Genomic DNA, 19,551 nt, shown 5'->3' on the forward strand with positions numbered 1-19,551 from the left:
TTTCAAACGCTCTAAGTAATGTAATCCTGAACCTTAATTTGCAGATTTTTGTTTCTCTTGTTAGGAAATGTACATTGAAAAAAAATCTTAAGAACTTGTAAAATAACAAAAAAGTTCTCGGTTCTCGGAATTTCTTCACTTAGAAACTTTGCACAGACTTCAACAGTTAGCGACATTTGTCGACTCCGAGATTTTTGTGTCATTAAGTTAAGTATAGTTCTTTCATAAAAAATAATTAGGAAAAGTATTTATATACTTAATTTCCTTTTTTATAATACTACGGTGGTAAGCAAGCGGTTCACCTGATGGTAAGCAGATACCCCAGCCTATTTCGTTGCAAACACGTTCTCAAACCTACCCCCAAATCTCTCCAGGAGCTCTGGCTACCTTACAACAGGAACACAACATTACTTAAGAGCAGTGATAATAACCTTCAAAAGGCTTAAAATAGTAGGACATATCAGAATTTTTGTATGAGATATTTAATGTTTTTTACCAGCAATAGTCGAAGATCGTTTTTAGTTTCGCATTCAAATCATTTTTAAGACGTCAAACATATTTTGGTCCATAGTGCACCAATGAATTGACAAGATCTATTCAAAGGTGTTTGCTTAGACATATCTTTGTGCAAAAATTCATGTAATACAGAGCAAGCAAGCGGCAGGGAAGACAAATAACGTGGCAATAATCTGGCAATCCACAGAACAGCGTGGTACATAAAGTTTTCATTTCTTAGTTTCAAAGCAAGTAAGTCCAGCTTTTACGAGTTTGTACCGAAACATATCTTTTGTCTTCAACTTCTGGAAAAATATAGTAAAATTATAGTATCATATAGCGGTAGCATTAAAGATTAACTTGATACCGTAAACTTTATCAATATATTATAAAAACAGAAAGCAAAGTAAAAGTCAAATGAATATACCAAAACCCATAGCATTATTCCGTAAAACTACAACAATAAAATTCATACCGAATAGTACGTCGCCAAAATCGATATCAATGCAGTCGTAGGCTATATTTATAATACGACTAAAGCTTAAAATAGAATACACGAAGTTTGCTTTACCATACTGCTGCGGGTAGATTATTTGACTTCAGAGATAGCCTAGAGGATAAAATACGCTAGCCTCAACTGAAACTTGGAATCGAATACATTCAAATAATTTCTGAAATACATCTGCAGTTTATTTTTAGACCTATGATCATCCGGTCAATCTCGAAAATATTTTATTGTGGTTAATAGATATCTCAAGATTGTTATAATATTATACAGAATGTAGAAAAATATATGGTTTCAATTATACGTTTTGGTCTTATTCCTTTGCTTAATGAAAATTAACGGATTTTATTACTACGAAACACGCTTAGCTGACGGTTGTTATCATTATTCTGCAATTACTAATTACAAAAGTATTAAGTTGTAGTTTTCTTACCATTACGTCACAGGAGACCGAAGAGCTGGCAGCTACTTCGGACAAAGAATTAGTCTACCAATTCAAAGGGGGAACGCTGCCAGTATCTTCGCAACCTTGCCTAAAGGGACTCCTTTTACTAATATTTTTTAGTTATTATATTATGTATATATATACTTAAGGTTTTTTAGTTTAATGTAATTTATCTTATTATTATTATTATATCTTTTCATTAGAACTTCAATAAGTGTACATTTTTAATCAATAAATTATGTAACTTATAGCGGTTTACTACTGTTGCCTATGGAATCTCATTACACTAAATAATTAAATAGTCAATAGCGCTTACTAAACAAAGTTTTGAGTGAGAAATAAAATTTTACTTTTCATCTGGATTATGAAAAAAGTTCTGTAAATATTTTTAAAAGATATACACATATATGAGCACTGCTGTAATAATCATTACCATATGCCCAAAACCCAAAGTGGGTCTATTTTGAATATTAATTTCTATTGGTCCAAAAGTTTGGCCATAAGATCATAACACATTTGCAGATGGAGCTGTTTTACATATTTACAATATTTCTGCAATATTATTATATATTTATATAAAGATCAGGATAGCAACAACACAACGTAATAAGCTTCATTTGTTTAATTCAAGCCACGGTGACGTTTAGCTCAAGTTCCGTCCTAGATACGAAGGGAACGGCAACACTATATTATACGGTATGCAAATTGTATTGTGTGGCGCAAGTAAGAAAGTACAGCGAGTCGATACTATGATACAATTCTAGCATGGCTTACTAAAACTTTTTGGGTGTCTTAAATGTGCAAAAGATTCCCCTTCCCATTATTTTCGACCATGTTTCACTCAAGTTGGCTTTAAATTCCATTATGAGGAGTAATGATGTTTATGATGACAATCAGAATCCACTAGTTTTCATATTCTCCAAGGCTCCGTACCTTCGCCACTTATAGGTACAGACATTCTGCAAATTATTATTCATGTTGATTTTTTTTTAAATACTAGCTAGATGGTGTACCGAAATAGGTTAGCGAGAGCCAGAATGTATCTCGACTCTCGTCTTCATATTGGTCCAAGCAACAAGGGCCGAGATTCCCATCGGTCGGATCACGCACTTTACGACCGCAGACGGACTGCGACTGCTATCCCTCATAAATGTTACCCGATTCTCTATTTATAATTAGTTCCTATTGCTGCGGTGAGACCAGGCCAATGAATATTTAATCATTTGAATCTATATACGAATATATCTAAGCAATTGATGCTTGTGTTAAGTTATATGTTTTTTTAAACAAATTAGGTCGGCAACACCAGGTGCATGGCAAAGTCGTTATCGACGCTGCCCTCAATCCCCTCCAGGAACTCCGGTCATCTTACTCACCACAGTAAAATATGACACTGCTTGGGAGTTATTTAGCTGCAGTTTTATTGAGCTGTGATCTTCTGTAAGGTCGATGTACTTCTCCAGTCAGGCTGCTCCAGATTTTGAGTAGGATATTTCCTGCTGTGCCCTACCTCAGTTTATATTTCATGTAATTTGAACTTAAGAAGCAACAGCCTAATTAAAGCTTGATTTAATTAGCTTATTTTATTCGTGCATTTTTTACTATCTCGTCTTTTTACTAAGTGTATAAACTTTTTAATAAATAAATAAATTTTACATTTTTTTTTATTGAAATAAATAAATCTTAGCTAACTGTTTTACTGCAATGAGGCACTACGTCCTTGCGCAATAACATACATGCTATGTACTTTATCACGGCTCGTGATAGCTGTTTTTTTTTTACATTTCTACTCTGTTATTGACTACATTTAATTTAAATCTTCATTTAAAAAATATATACACTAACATAAAATTCGTATCTGCGGACGGGTTACAGCCCATCCACAGATTGGCTGTAACCCGTTCGTTGTTTGTCTTTCTTACTTTCTGTGTCCTGCTGTAATGTGTATAATAATGTTGTTATTTTTTTGCATTATTATAATGGTGTCTTAAAAAAAAGTCGAAGATCGAAGTCGAAGGTAGAAGATATAAATAAAGTGTGATAGTAATTTAAATCATAAAAGCAAGACCTAGGAAGTAGGTACACTACATTATAATTTCCAAAAATGCTTTAAAGATAAATTTAATCTACTAAGAGTACTAATAAAGAATTTAATATACTTTTTTTATTTGTATTTGTAGGAAGCTTATTATTTTTAAAATGATGGTCATAAAACGCCTAAACAGATATAATTTCAAAAGTATCATAGTGAGCGCGATAACGACCGACCTAACGAATACAAAAAGAGCATAAAAATATTTTATCTTTATTTTATTCAATTAAAGAGATCTTTGATAGATTAAAATTTAATATCTGTGAAAACGTAGGCTTCTTTGAAATAAAGAAATTCAGGCTATTATTTCAAGAGAACATTAGGAGAGCGATATTGCCCTTGGCAATTTACGATCGTTGCGTCTTATCTTCAATATTAAATATTTCATTAAATCATGCGTCGGTCGCAATAAAACAGTTTGATACCGCGTTTATGACGGTTCCGACTCGGGTGACCGGCTTAATGACTTGTACGAATTGACCCTCATATTTCGGTAAAATGTGACCCAAACTTAAAGACTGTGCGAAGTTTACCATACTCGAGTTCTAGTGATTCATCATCAAACTTGAAATGAGTTTTTGGAGTTTCGTTATTATGTTTTATGAGTTCATTTTTTTATACATTTCTCTTTTCAGTAAGATTCAGGAAACTTTGATTTATATTTGTGATAAATTTTGGTCTGCAGCCTTGAAATAAAAATTGATAAGAAAATATATGAAATGCCAAAATTTAGAAAAATAAAATATGCTATTTTACAGCCATAAATAATTTAATATTAGAATTATCTAAATTTGTTTAATACTATAAATAGTACTAAAATTAGTTATCATAGTTAAGTTCAAATAGTTTTTTGATAACTTAAAATATATATTAAATCGATTACAATTTGTGAACTAAAACTAACGAACAGTGCTTTTTACACGTTTTTTTATTAGCTTGCCCTTATTTTTGTATTTGTAACCGACTCCTTTGGACTTCATTTTGACCCACTTTAAACGATCAGATTTCATCTAAACTTAGTGGACTTATCGAGCGCCGATGACAATACACTAATTTGATAAGGTTTTCTATTTTTTAGTTTGGTTTATTTATAAAAGCGTGTTTGTTTGCTATTATTATTACATAAACGTTTAAAAAATATTCGTCTATTGTTTCAAAACTCTTTTGTAAGTGTAAATTTTCCTTTCGTTATATTTAAGCACTGTCCGTCCGCCATCAAAAGTTGAATCCTTAGAATGTTGATTTAGCCATTACAGTCCTGTTAAAATGATCAATAAATTATTTTGTGGTGTATCACCATCTTAAAACACGTGGTGTTCCATAGTATAGATACGCTTTTACGAATCTTTATCAAAATTTTATCCACCTATTAGTAGATTAACGTTTATATATTTTAAAACTAATTATTGATCAGTTTATGTCGATTGTATCGATTTTTATTTCACTTCCTTAAAATTGGAAATAACAAGGAATTAAGGTAGATTTCTTTTTATTTATAAAAAAATCTAGTGTTTATTGTTTAAGTTATGAGAGGACTCCATTAAATTGAACCACCCCACTAGCAGGCATAGGCCTCTTTATATGTAGGAGAAGGATTCGAGCTTAATTCACCACACTGCTCCACGGCGGGTTAGAAGATATATATTTAATTGGATGGCACAAAAATAATTCTAACGCTTCCGCTTGTAAATTATTCTATATTTGAAAATATATTTTGGTATTATGTCCCTAAAATTCGTCCTCTGAAATAACTGACTTTATGATTTAAGGCTCAAAATAGATCATGTTTGATTTTATCATTATCGTAGACTCGCTACTACCCGATACTGTTTCAAGGACAAAGACAATGTTTTAACCCTTTTTATTACAAGCAAAACAGAATTCAGTTAATTGAAGTGAAGTGTAGGTTAAATAAAACCTTATTTACTTTTATCGACAAATTTTTTTTAATTAAATTTATCTTTGTAACGTAAATAATTAGAAGCTTATATTTTGTTACTTGTCAGTCTGTAGTCAAATTGAAAATTTAAAAAAGGGTTCTTTATTTTCATTATTTTTTGGTGTTCTTTAAATTAAATTTTTAATTATGGTCGAATTTCGACCTCTGGGCGAGCACTAGTATATATTATTTCGCTATCACAGTGTAATTTTTACCTTATATAATTTCAGTATAGTTTTACTACGTAATGGTAAAGTAATAATTAAAATCGATAAAGCATTTTCAGAGTTTAATTAAATATTAATCTCTTTTTTATAATTTTAGCAGCCATAAACAAAGCTTATTCTACACTGCGCTTATTATTCACTTTGTCTGGCAGAAATCACTTATTTGATGTTATTTTTAATGAGGATTTATGATTCTTGTGTCATAACGTACTCAATAATTGATGTTGACACATTCTAACGTGAGTTATTTCTTAGTAATCAATATATCAATATTGATTATGAAAAGAAATGGTTGTAGTAATATAGGGAGTAAGGTATTCACTATTTATTAGTTAAAAATGTGTATTTCTTTATACAATTAGGGTGGAAAACAAGCGTACCGTCCACATTATTGTAAGCAGTTACCATAAGCTAAAATTGTAACTCCTGGACATTAAAGCGCCTTGCCGCTTAGGCACGCTGTAGAAACAGACGATCGTATGTATATGTTTAAGTATTTAGCATTCATATATTTTTTTTCTTGATTACAACACAAACATTGCCAACCAAAGGTTGCCTGGAAGAGATCGCTGTATTAGCGATAAGGCCGCCTGTTGCAACTGATGCAAATTCCATTTTTATATATCATTTGTAATACTGCTAAAGCCTTGTATTGGTATGCGAAAGTGTAAATAAATAAATAAACCTTAATATTGGTTAAGTCTATCAAACGCTCTAACATACAAGTGCTCACATAAATAATCCTCTGTAACGAAACTCCTTTATTAAACCGTGTCAGAAACTAACCAAATACCTAAAACGATCACGCACAGCGAAATTCACGAAGAAAACAAATTAAATAAACAAACATACGTATCACCTCACGTAATAAAACTGACTGTTTATATCCCTTTTTGAATTAATCGAAACCCCTCGAAGGTTCGGAAAATTCATGCGGAAGTACCTAACGTTAACCCCAAGGGCGTGTTTATAATTATTACTTAGATCTCGTCTTGGCCTAAAGATCCCACGGGGACGAAGGGCATACTCCGTATTAATTAACGTTGGGTGTATTTTTGACGTAACGACGTTTCGTGAAATTGATAATAAGGGTTACATTATGTAGTGCATCTTTAATGGAAACTGTTATTTTTGAACGAAAATACATGTTATTATATTATAAATAGCATAAAAATAGACATAATTATGAAGAATCAAGAATAATTGAGGGCGTCAAAAATGGATTTCTCGATGGAGGATTAGCACAATGGACACACAACACTTAGCGATAGTGATCGCAATTTAAATCCCCGACAAAATTATTGCGTAAATATCTTTATGTGTATAATAAATAGATCCATATAGTAGGGAATAGTAGGGAATATATCCGCTAACCCGCATTGGAGCAGCGTGGTGGATTAAGCTCTGATCCTTCTCCTACGTGGGGAAAGAGGCCTATGCCCAGTAGTGGGATATTACAGGCTGAGGCGTTAAATAGATCCATAAAAATATTTGCCGTCAGTCTAGTTTTTTGTCTGGGTGCTGAGAATGTTTCCGGATGCCAGAGGCAGGATTCTCATCTTAGTAGGATCACCATTTCGTGTTTTTAAGTGCTGGCCGTATTTTATACCGTTGGGTTGGCCAATAAGCACACGGTCTACTTTATGGAAAGGAAATAAGACGATAAACATAATTTCCAAAGAAAATTTATCTAAAATATAACTTAAAAAGCATACTTACGAAAATAAGGATACGTAATATTTTTGTTACTGTATTTATATGTATTAAACATTTATTACGTCAATGACAAATTTGATTTAAGCAAAACTAAATCTTAAATTGTACTAGTATACTCATTACCTTACCCTTTACCCTTACAGAACTTATACCTTACCTTTACCTGCTTTACCCTCTTTTAAATTCAAAAATCAATCGTGTAATTGATGTAAATATTTCGAATTGAAACAATAATATAAATGTAATTAAACCTTATATGTTTAAGCATATGTTACGTATAAATAATTTACAAACATATAAGTAATACTTTTTAAGAAATGTAATATTTTATGATGGAATATAAAAAATTTCAAAGTAATTATATGCTTCGAGAGTGAGGATCGGTTTCAATATAAATTCCAATTACGCGGGAAAACGACGAAAACAGAATCTGATTAAATTCATACAAAAGACCGCAGTCGGCTAGTAAAGTACACGACGATCTCTATTTTAGAAGGAAGCCAAAGAATATTAGAACCAGAGGCTTGGGATAAAGTGACGTTTATATTATAAATTGAATAAAAGTTGACAAATCAATCATACTTTAATTTTAATTTAATTCGAATGTGTAAAGAAATATTTTTATTATTAAAAATTCTGAAGAACTAACAACACTTGGTGTGCTACGGCGGCTGGGGGTCGAGTTTGAACTAGTTGTGAACTACTTGAAGGGTTAAATAAATAAAACCACGACAGTATTCTGATCTACGTACCGACCACCGACACCGACGTCCGATAGCTCGATCGTTCGTTTATTTAAATTACTAATCTTACATACTATACCACGTAAATAAAGTTTTAGCGCGATCTATTTTGATCCGCACGCCATCTGTCGAGCGCTGGACTAATTTAACATACAACGATATTTAACTATACCTACACAATATTGGTAAACGTTCTAAACAGCTAGCAATCTATTTTTTTTCAATATTGATTTTCATATTGTAACTAATAAACTTAGTCTTATTGAACTGAAAGTAAAATTTAGTCATACGCTTTATAAAGTACTAAAGCAGAGAAAGTTAATTTCTAAGGAATATCTGCTTATGCAATATCAGGCGACTACTAGGCTATTATTCAACGTATTACCAATTATGATAGCTATGCCAAGCCAGATTGAAATTTTATTTCTTTACAGATAGTAAGCGGTGAAAACATTTATAAATACTCTTACCTTTTTTGTAATGTAAATAAGCAGTTCAAAATTAATGTAAATATTCAATTCATCTTTGATATACCAATTTCTGGTTGATTTTTATTGTGAATTTGTAATTGCGTACTTCACAATTGTTATGAGACGAGTTCAGTTTCGGCACATTGTTTAATCTATGCGGAAACCTCAGTCGCGCCACTCAATGCGAAGGTATTTTCCAATTACTCTCGAATCCTTCCATTTTCCCCTCATTCGGAATTTTATTACATCTGTCCCCTTCTTATGACATGTAAATTAATGCGTGCGAGCGAGAGGAAGACACTTAAGATTTTGAGCCATCTCACGGGTTCATTTTCATTTGCCCAAGGCTAAGTCTCGACTCTACCTTTCATACGTAAATTGAAAAGGTGAGCCTAACTATTTGTACTAATTATCAGTTTCGACCCTTTAGTACAGTTGTAGTTATAGTTCTAGAATTAATCTGAATCATCCTCGTTGACGTAAGAACTTTTATTGTTCAACCGTTCAAGCTAAAGTTCAATTCAGTCAAAGATTTTCTCGAGTTTGTTTTGTTTTAAAACAATATTTTCCTTCACTGTGAGACACAAGATGAATTTTAAAACACTTTAGTAGTTTGAAAAGTCTCTTAAGATAGTTCAGACTTGAATCTGTGATGAATGGTATTGTCTGAAAAATTTACGTGATCTATTAACTGAGTTAACATATTTCTACAGTTACTTACGATTATTATACCTCTTTCGATTTTGCATTCTATTCCCAATGCGAAACGATATAACTATTAGATTCGAAATTTTCTGTGACTTATTTTTTTATGATTATTAAAAAATATTTGAACATGCAGACTTTCATAAATTGAGAGCCTTACAATTCAGTTACAAGTTGACAATTTAACAGATAACGTGATAATAATAATATATGATGAATTGGTTTTAAAGCATGAATAAAACAACGGCAATAATACTTTTTGTAATCAAAGGAAAAAAGAAAAAACTTTTAAAATATACAAAGGTGGTCTAATCGCTGGAACTCTTTTAGGCAAAATTTAGTTATATGATTCATTATAGAAATCTTTATTAGGAAGTAAATATAATATATATGTTATATTTAGTCGGCATTTTCGTAGTCTCCAATATTACTTTAAGCCTTATACAATCACATGATCGCTTTGATGAGACTCCTTCGCCCTCGCTACACATTTTAGTCTCTTAAGTCCACCTCAGTTTCGTTTCTAAGACGCACTTAATTGAAACGAGAGTTTACGCAATAATATTAAATTTTATAGACGGTCAGTAGCACAGCAGAGAGCATTTAGAATCTTTATGAATCTCCCTTGCAAGGATTTACGAAGTCCTAAGCTTCAATTAGTAGATGGTTTAATTTATTGGCAAAAGTATTCTCCCTTAAGAGTGTATGCTACCTCAAATTGCTTATTTTCCACTCGGCAGGATGTCCATATCTTACAAACTACTGAATATTTAAGTTTGAAATTTATGTATGATAAAGTTCAGGACATAAACTATCTTTCATATGTTTTGAAAACACGATTCCATAAAATTTTCTCGATACAAAAAAATCGCAAAGTTACCTCTATTTTTGTATTAAAACCTTAATATCTCAGTAAATATAAAAGTTATGGACTTGAGATTAAGCATGGTAATTGAAATAAGTATGAAGAACATTTTATAGTTTTTTTAAAAATAACGATTGATAATATTTGTGGGGAGAAAATACATATAATTCGCGCGATGAACAACCATGCGCTCTCAATTCTTATGTGTATTTAGTACGGATGAAATCTGAATTCGAGCTGAGGTAGTGTAGCCCCTTAAAACTATTATTACTAATGTATGTAGTTAGGTTTTTTTTACACATCATTTATCTTTTATTTCAGTCTACGAAAACTTAAATTTCTTATATATCAATAATTCTTATTATAAATAAATAATAATTAATATAATAATTCTAATTCTAATTATCTATCATTCTATTCTAGGATTGCGGAAAACCGGGATGCCTGGCGCGAACTTGGGGAAGCCTATGTCCAGCAGTAGACTGCAATAAGCAGAACTGACTGACTGACTGGCAATAATTCCAAGGAGAAAAGATATGTTTATTTTCATATTATTTTTTTTTATGTAATAATTTTGGTTTTCTAGCATGACGTTCATATTTGTGACGATCTGTTTTGATGTCAAGACACACGTTTCCGTTATTTTTATTAAGAAAGTGTTCTAAAAAATCTACTGTTCATTTATTTTCTTGTTTTTTTTTTGTAGCGAAATGTAACGCATATGCTTTTAAAACTATATACTTATTACTAGTGCATCGGTCAACGAGGTTTATATAAACAAGTTGTATTTCTTTTAAATAAATATTCTTCTAAGAAATTTTATATTTAACATTCTGAGTAATTTAATTTTTTAAAACCAATATCTCATAATTGGAACGTTAAAAACGTTTCTCAGTAGCGTCCATTTCTAAGACAGAGTTAATTGAAATGGTCGGCTAGGTAATGATATTAAATTTTATTGTCGGTCAACTACGTGCCTGCCGGGGAACTCTTAATCCGATCTTTATAAAGGTTCCTTGCCTCCTTCGGTTTGTTTCTCGATGTGCTTTTGAAAAAAAATCATAATGACAGTAATATTTTGTTGTTTTTTTTTTTTTAAATTAATTAAACGGCATTGGTATCATTTACAAATATAATATTACTGAAAAATAAATATATTATTTAATTTTAAATATTAAAAAAATGTATGTGCTTGATTTTTACGGATAAATTACATTTGCACAAATTAGTTTTCCGTTGCAAATATAAAAGTATTTAAAAAACCGATATTAATAATCTAGATAACACAAAGCATTAAACAACAACTAGCTTAAGAAAAGTATGAAGCAGGCGGGACTTACTTGCTAGTAAAGTTAGAAAAGATCTTCTGATACACCTAAATCCTACGGGAATATACGAATTACAAAATTAAAAAATTTATACAGATGATAGCTAGGTAGGTACTTACATTGTAATAAAATTTTTGTTTCTTTTTTTTTTATTTTAAATTTTTTCATAAATTCTCTCACTCATCATAAGTTTTTATTTATTGTAATTTATCATTCAAATTTTTATTTTATTATATTTCTAAACCCCTTATTTTGACACATCATTTCATCATCATCATCACTTCAGCTTATCGCAATCCACTGCCAGACCTGCCAGATAGGCTACTACAAGTTCGCGCCAAAAATGGCGTGAACTCATGTGTGTTGCCCATAGTCACCACGCTGGGCAGGCGGGTTGGTGAGCGCAGGACTGGCTTTGTCGCACCGGAGACGCTGCTGCCCGTCTTCAACCTGTGTATTTCAAAGGCAGTTAGACACATTAATTAAATATTCTGAAAGATTGTTTTAATCAAACAATACGGCGCTTAAGCCTTAGATCTTGACTTTTTTATCAAATACTAGCGACCTCTGTCAATCCATATTTTTTTACACGATAACTAACCACCAACATATCATATACCAAAACCTGGTCCAAAGCACGCTGCATCTTACGGTATAAGTTTTATTCCGATCGGTTTAGTATTTTTTTGCAGTATAACCGAACAAAAAAGTCTTCTCTCCATTTTTTTGTATTGATATAAACATATGAGTGAATATATGTATGTATGTATGTATTCATCTTGATACATTTCTTATTTGTATGAAACATGTATGTAGTTATAACTTCATAAGTTAGTTATGTACTGTCTTTAACAAATTATATTTTTATGTAATGGGAGAAGGTATAATGCTTAAACTATTGGTCATCGCCAATTAGTCATAAATAATGCTTTAAGCGAATGCTTAGCTGTGTAAATGTTAATGTGTATTATTGTTATACAAAATCTGTATAAAGTTTAAAATGAATAACTAAATAAGTGCTTATTCAATTATTATTATCTCAAAAAACATCCCGGTCAATAACATTAAAAATTATTTTCAATAAGAAATAAATAAATACGTAAAAACAGTTTACACGCAGCTTCACAATTTAAAATGATAAATAATCAACTAATGACCTATTAAAATCGTAAATATTCAAGAAGCGTTTCTTAGAAAACACGGTCGAAATTGAAACAACGAGAGAGAAATAATAAAAGGCGAGATAATGAATATCTCAAGGGATGAAAACAAATAATCTACTTTGTTCAGCACGTGACCTCTGCTGCTAATTATAACATATAGGCTTAGAGGCGTTGATAGGACGTGACCTGTGAATTATACAAGGACTTATGTCCGAGATGAAGTGTCTATCTATACAAATGTGTTATATGTGCGTCTTTACTACACTATATATTTACCCATATTTTGTTTACCTTCTGTATATTATTTTATATGTTTTACGTGGTATTATATTGTTGTTCCACTGATTATGCTGTACCTATATGTAGTACTTAGTTGGTAAAATGTAAAACCTAATAGTACTGTGTGGCTACGGTACTAAAGAATATAGCCACCCCCTCTCTTCCCGTGGGTGTTTTAAGAGGCGACTAAGGGATAACACAGTTCCGCTACCACCTTGGAACTTAAAAAGCCGACTGGTGGCGGGATAACCATCCAACTGCTGGCTTTAAAATACACAGGTCGAAGACGGGCAGCAGCGTCTTCGGTGCGACAAAGTCAGCCCTGCGGTCACCAACCCGCCTGCCCAGCGTGGTGACTATGGGCAAAACACATGAGTTCACTTTATTTTTGGCGTAAACTTGTGGAGACCTATGTCCAGCAGTGGACTGTATAGGCTGTAATGATGATGATGATGAATCATTTGAAAAATATTAAGAATATTATAATCAGATGAACTACGCTTACATATGTTGAGTTTAATATATAGCAATACGAATAAAAGGCCGTGGACATGGTTCATAGCATATTAATTATAATAAATAATTTTAAGTATGTTATTGTAAATACCGACGCACGTAGGTAACACTATTCTTCACTCTCTTTGTACACCCCTTGGCCGCTTTGGCTATGCCTTGTCCTGTAGCCAAAGGTTGTCTGGAGTGATCGCTCTTCTAGCAATTAGACCGCTTTTGTACATGTTTTTATATTTGCAATATAAAGTATATTGTCTTGGTTTTTCTTTTTGTCGTGTAGGTACAATTAAGAGTATTGTTATTATTATTATTACAAATACATTTTAACCGATTGATTTAATATGAATAATGTTGTCAAATGAGTACTTTATAAATATTTATTAAGCTCGAACATTGACCTAAATGGTAAAATAGATTTTAAACATTTTTGAATATCATATCAAAAATTGACCGTTCCAGCGGGGATCGAACCTGCGTCTCCGACTGACCGTGTCAGCGCTCTAGCCAATTAAGCTATGGAACGATGTACTCGCTAGATCGAAATTTTTGATATGATGATTTTATTTTCGGTTTTAGCAAACCGTGGCGCCGTCTATAGTGAGTTCTTTACAGAAACCCGTAACTATTCAAAGTTTCATAATACAATGAAAATCTTTGACAGGAGACGACACCATGCTTTCAAAATCAAAATGTTTAGAATTTCTAAAGTGTGGGTAACACAAAAATAAAATCATACATAATAGATTTTAATTTGGTTACTACCATACAATAGAGACCAAGCTATGGTAAATATTGATTAAATTAATACTAATTCGTCAAATATTTATGTACATAGAGTTCAGAGACGCGATTACAAGCACTAATTTTAGGAAGACGTCCTTGCGAACCTCTATCAGGTCAACTACTCAATAAAATAAGAAAAATATTACTTTGATGTAAGTTATCTTTTACTTGTGATGTCAAACATATCATATATAATAAGATTACAAAAGCACAACTGTGTTTGCTCGCAAACAAAAAAAAAACATCAATTAGTCGTAGTAGGTAGTCGAAATTTTTTTTAAATAAATACATACTATCATTATTACATAGTATAAAACAAAGTCGCTTCCCGCTGTCTGTATGCTTAGATATTTAAAACTACGCAACGGATTTTGATACGGTTTTCTTTAGTAAATAGATTGATTCCAGGGGAAGGTATAAACCTTATAATACATGCATAATAAGTAGAGGAACACTGATAGTTTTTGCAACCATGCAAAGCCGGGGCGGGTCGGTAGTTAAGAATAACTCAGACATGACTAGTTAGTCTGATCTCGATCTAATTTAAATGAAATCACACGACAAGCACCAGCTTTCGACAAAAAAAATGTCAAAATCGTTACACCCAGTAAAAGCTATAAGGTAATACCGAGGAAGTTATAAAGTTTCGTGGGTAACACATAAAAATACAATCGAATTGAAACCCTCTTCCTTTTTTGAAGTCTGTTAGAATCATACTATCAGTTCTGAACTAGAACATAATTAAATCGAGACATATAATGAACAAATAATAAACTTAATTACTTAAATCGTAAACGATTCCATCAAAACAGTTGTAGCTGTATTTTACACGTCACTAATGCTGAATCTAATCAAAACACTAGTGGCCACATTACGCAAACCGTAAAACACAAATCGCGTTAGTAAAGGGTTGGTCGCTTTTACGCGACGCGGAACAACTTGTGTGGTGCGAGTGACAGCGATTGTGAAAGTATGAAAAAGCGATAAGTTGAATTTTAATGTAAATGCACTCGATAGCCTTTTTGTTGTGGTTTTAAGAAAAGAAGAAACGATGCTATACCACTCAATTCAATGATACAAGCATCCTTCATTTATCCAACCTGTCAATCTACTCTCATGAATTTTCATGCATTTCTGACTGACGAAAACTGGTATGGTTTAGGAAGATAATTGTATTTGCTCGCAAACGAAAAAAAACCGATTTTATCCTATTATCCGTCCTATTATCTTGTTGAAATTGATTCATCCTACTTAGATCAATTTATTTACTTCTAAACTATACTTAGAAATAAGTTGCTAAAGTGTTCATTCACCTTTTTTTCTCTTTGTGTCATACCACTAAAACCAAACCTTTGTAAGTAGGCGAGTAGTTGACTATTAGAATTTCCCTTCGCCCAGTGGTCGTAAACGGTTTACGACAAGCCGGCGGCGTATATTACAGTACTGCATTTATTTTATAAACTCATTATTCCTTACTCGCATATTTCGTTTATTGCTGATACGACACGTGCATGACTCATTTTAATTTATTACAACATTATGACGTAATATAACATACATGACGTAATTGAACAACTTGAAATTGAATGATATAGTTTAATATGGAAAAATTCAAATACAAAAATAGAATAATATAATGTCTTATTAAAGTTATTTTTTAAAGAGATTTATTGCAGTCCTGATAAAGACCTGCACTAGGACTGACAGACGTTCCAAGAAATTCTAAAATAAGAAATGATCTATTTAAATTAAAACAAAACTGGATGGTATATATGGATGGTATGGATGGTATATACCATTATCAATGTTATTCATTTTTCTTTAATTATTTTTGTTCCCGATATTTTATTACTATTTCAAGCGCAATTAATTTTTAAACAAAATCAAGTTAAGCTATTCTTTGATATATATTATATTTGATATATGCCTCATTCATCGGCATTTTTTTAGAATCAAACGATAACCAGCCATACAGCTAGAAGAAAGACTCTTAATGTGAAAAACGAAAACAAGTAATAAAATAAAAACCCATTCATTCAATTACTTTCTAATCAAGAGATCTTGAAAACTGATAGACAATTAATGTTGAAACTTGAAATAAAGGTAGGTTATAGTCGAAGACGCCAGCTGAGAAAAGATTTTAAAAAACACCCTATAAAAAGGTTTACATTTGGATAGAGCTTTATACTTAAATGTCTGGGAATACATGTTTTAGGCTAATAACAACATTTAAAAATTGTCTGTTTTCACGCATGCATTCAGCCTGTATCATCCCACAACTGGGCAAAGATTGTTTCTCCACGTAGGAGAAGGAGTGGAGCAAGTCTGTTTCAAGATTTGTTAATTATATATTTTGAGGATTAAAATGGAAATAAAATTCTATGTAAAAAAATGTTTATCTTATTACGATTTTTCAGCGATGCTTTCAAGCGAATTGACCTGAAAGCTCAATAACTTACTAATACATACGATTGATCAAACTACTGCAAGTGAGTATACATCGCCTTGTAAGAACTATCAAGCACGCTCTCACTGTAACAACGCGCTATAATAATTTCGAGTGATATTTGATACGGCACTTCAAGTGACTCGTGACGATGACATTACGGGCAATAAAGTCTTTACTACTGAAAGCCACGAAGACGTCGTAAACAATATAACTTAGTTGATGACTTTTCGAAAATATTTTTTATGTTTTATATGAAACCCAGAACACTACTTAATAGAAAAAAATAAAATTCCATAAATACTTTGATGAATACAGATAATTAATACCTACACAAAAAAGCACGCCTGACTTGGGGAGTAGGCTGTTATATGCGTAACGGGAGCGTTATGAAAAGTGGGATCTGGCGAGACAAACTGAAGTTGAGAGGGAGATATAACTTAGGGAAGATAGAAAGAGAGAGAGTTACGTTTCGTATATTACTGTAAGGGTAACTAAAGAAGTTTTACTTTAGGTGTATGGTCTAAAGCACACTCGTTTTTACCAGGATATCTTTAAATATATTTTATCCTACTATCCTAGCTATCTATTAATACATACTTATAAGTAATAAAATTTTAATTGGCTGATTTTGGGAAGTACATAAAAGGTATTTGCGATAAATGAGTTATAGGGGCATTTGTGAAAGCAAAATAAGCTGAAACAATTATTTTTTAATTGTTTTCCTGTGTATTTGTCAGTATTTCTCTTTTTTCCGTTTAATGCAAAAGCTGGTGCATAAATGAAATGCCCTTCTAACGCCACTGACCTGGTAGTCTAAGTTGTAGAGTGAGGGATAATGTCGTTAGACGGGGTTCTAGAAGTAAAATTTTTTACGTTAGGTATAAACAATAATAGTGAAATCATAAAATTCGTTTTCTACTCAAACCTACGCTACATAAAGCTACGGGATACTCCCCTTATACATATATACATAAAAATATAAATCTACTAGATAAATGAATACATTTTAAACAATACAACTAAACCGTTATATTAATTCTCTCTCTGGTGTAATTCTAACAGCCGAACTCCAGTCACGTAGCGACGAGCTAGATTCGTCTAGGAGTATAAGTCCTTAGAGATATTAAATCATGATCGTGGTGAATTAAGAAATTTTACACTTCGAAATTTGAAACATTCTTTGTGTATTTATTTTTTATTAAATAGTTTTTTATTTTATTTTATTTTACTAGGCAATCCAACAGCGCTATGTTACAATAGTATGATACGATATATAGTATGGATATGACCAAAATATGATCACACCTGATATATTTAAATACAAAAACAAAAGTTTAAAATGGCCGACATAATTATGTCAACTTTTTGATGGCGAACATAAATTATTTTTGTTTAACGAAGTTTTATAAACAAAATACCTACTTTACACATACAATTACATAATTTAGTCGTTTTGTAAAAAAAATATACAAATTCTAGTAATTGATTATTAACTCTGATTGGTACCTACCTATAAATAATAAAGTCGATATTTAATTTTCAATCTTAATGAAACTCTCATTTATTTTCATTTCATGAACTGCCAGTTCAAAATATTTATTGTAAAACGATAAGTGGGAGGAAAACAGGAAATAGCGAATCATTCAGGGTGGCCGGAAGTGCTGCGGAGACGCCGCGTGAGTCGAAACTACAGATTCAATTATTACTCATTCTCATTGCAAGGTACAGAGCACCCCCATATAGAAAAAGTAAAAATTAAATGATACTAATGTTACTTTACATAGTTCGTTATTTAACTGACATGAACATTCGAATATTAGGTATATTTAAAACATAATTGATATTTATAGGCTAAGTTGTTTAAAATTACTACCAATTCATTTCTTTTTTTTTTTATCCAATTATTTTACACACTCACTGCAAGCTCAATTTTTGATATGCTCATTGACCGACTTTCAAAAAGGAGAAGATTTTCATACCTCATGTATTTTTATGTATAACTACAATGCGGACGCGGCTTAGAATATTTTTTATTTGTCAATTGAAAAAATCCCCCCTGGCACCTCCACACTACGCCATATTAATCGTTATAAAATGTTAGTTTAAGGGGTAATTTTACACAGAATAAAATTACGTAAGTACATGTGTACAAGTAAGTAATATTTAAAATATAAGAAACAAAACAGTAAGAAGCCAACGCTAAACTTATAAATTACATATTAATATTTTCATTACTTAAAATATACCATTAAAAATAACTATAAAAGAAACATATTAATAATTTAATTATTTTATACATTTTATTTTCCTATACAAACAGTACTCTATACGCAGAACAAATGACCGTAAAAAAGTTGTACGATAAATTGCTTTTGAAGGAAAGCCGTGACTGAGTAATGAGTGGGGAGTTTTGTTTTAAGAAAAAAATCGGATGACTGAGATTCTTCGACCGTAGTTCGACACTAAAGCGGGAGCGCTTTGTTCTTTGAAAACTTTAACGAAATACTCAAAAGAATAATTGCGGAATATGAAAACGCGATTATGATTGTCGCCGGTTTCAAGAATTTGTTCTTTTTACTTCATTGTTTTTTTTTTTTAAATTACTTATATTAAAAAAATAGTAAGAAAAATATAACTAATGAAAAAAAGCTTTCAGTTTTTTGGCGTCGTAAATGGTTTTGATTTTTTTAATATTACCTTAACTGATATTAGGACGGCTGTGTGGTTACGGCAGAAAAGAATATAAATATATAGCCACCACTCTCTTCCCGTAGGTGTCGTAAGAGGCGACTTAGAGATAACACAGTTCCACTACCACCTTGGAACTCTTAAAG

Source organism: Melitaea cinxia, chromosome 8 (assembly GCF_905220565.1).
Source record: "Melitaea cinxia chromosome 8, ilMelCinx1.1, whole genome shotgun sequence".
NCBI classification, from domain to species: Eukaryota; Metazoa; Arthropoda; class Insecta; order Lepidoptera; family Nymphalidae; genus Melitaea; species Melitaea cinxia.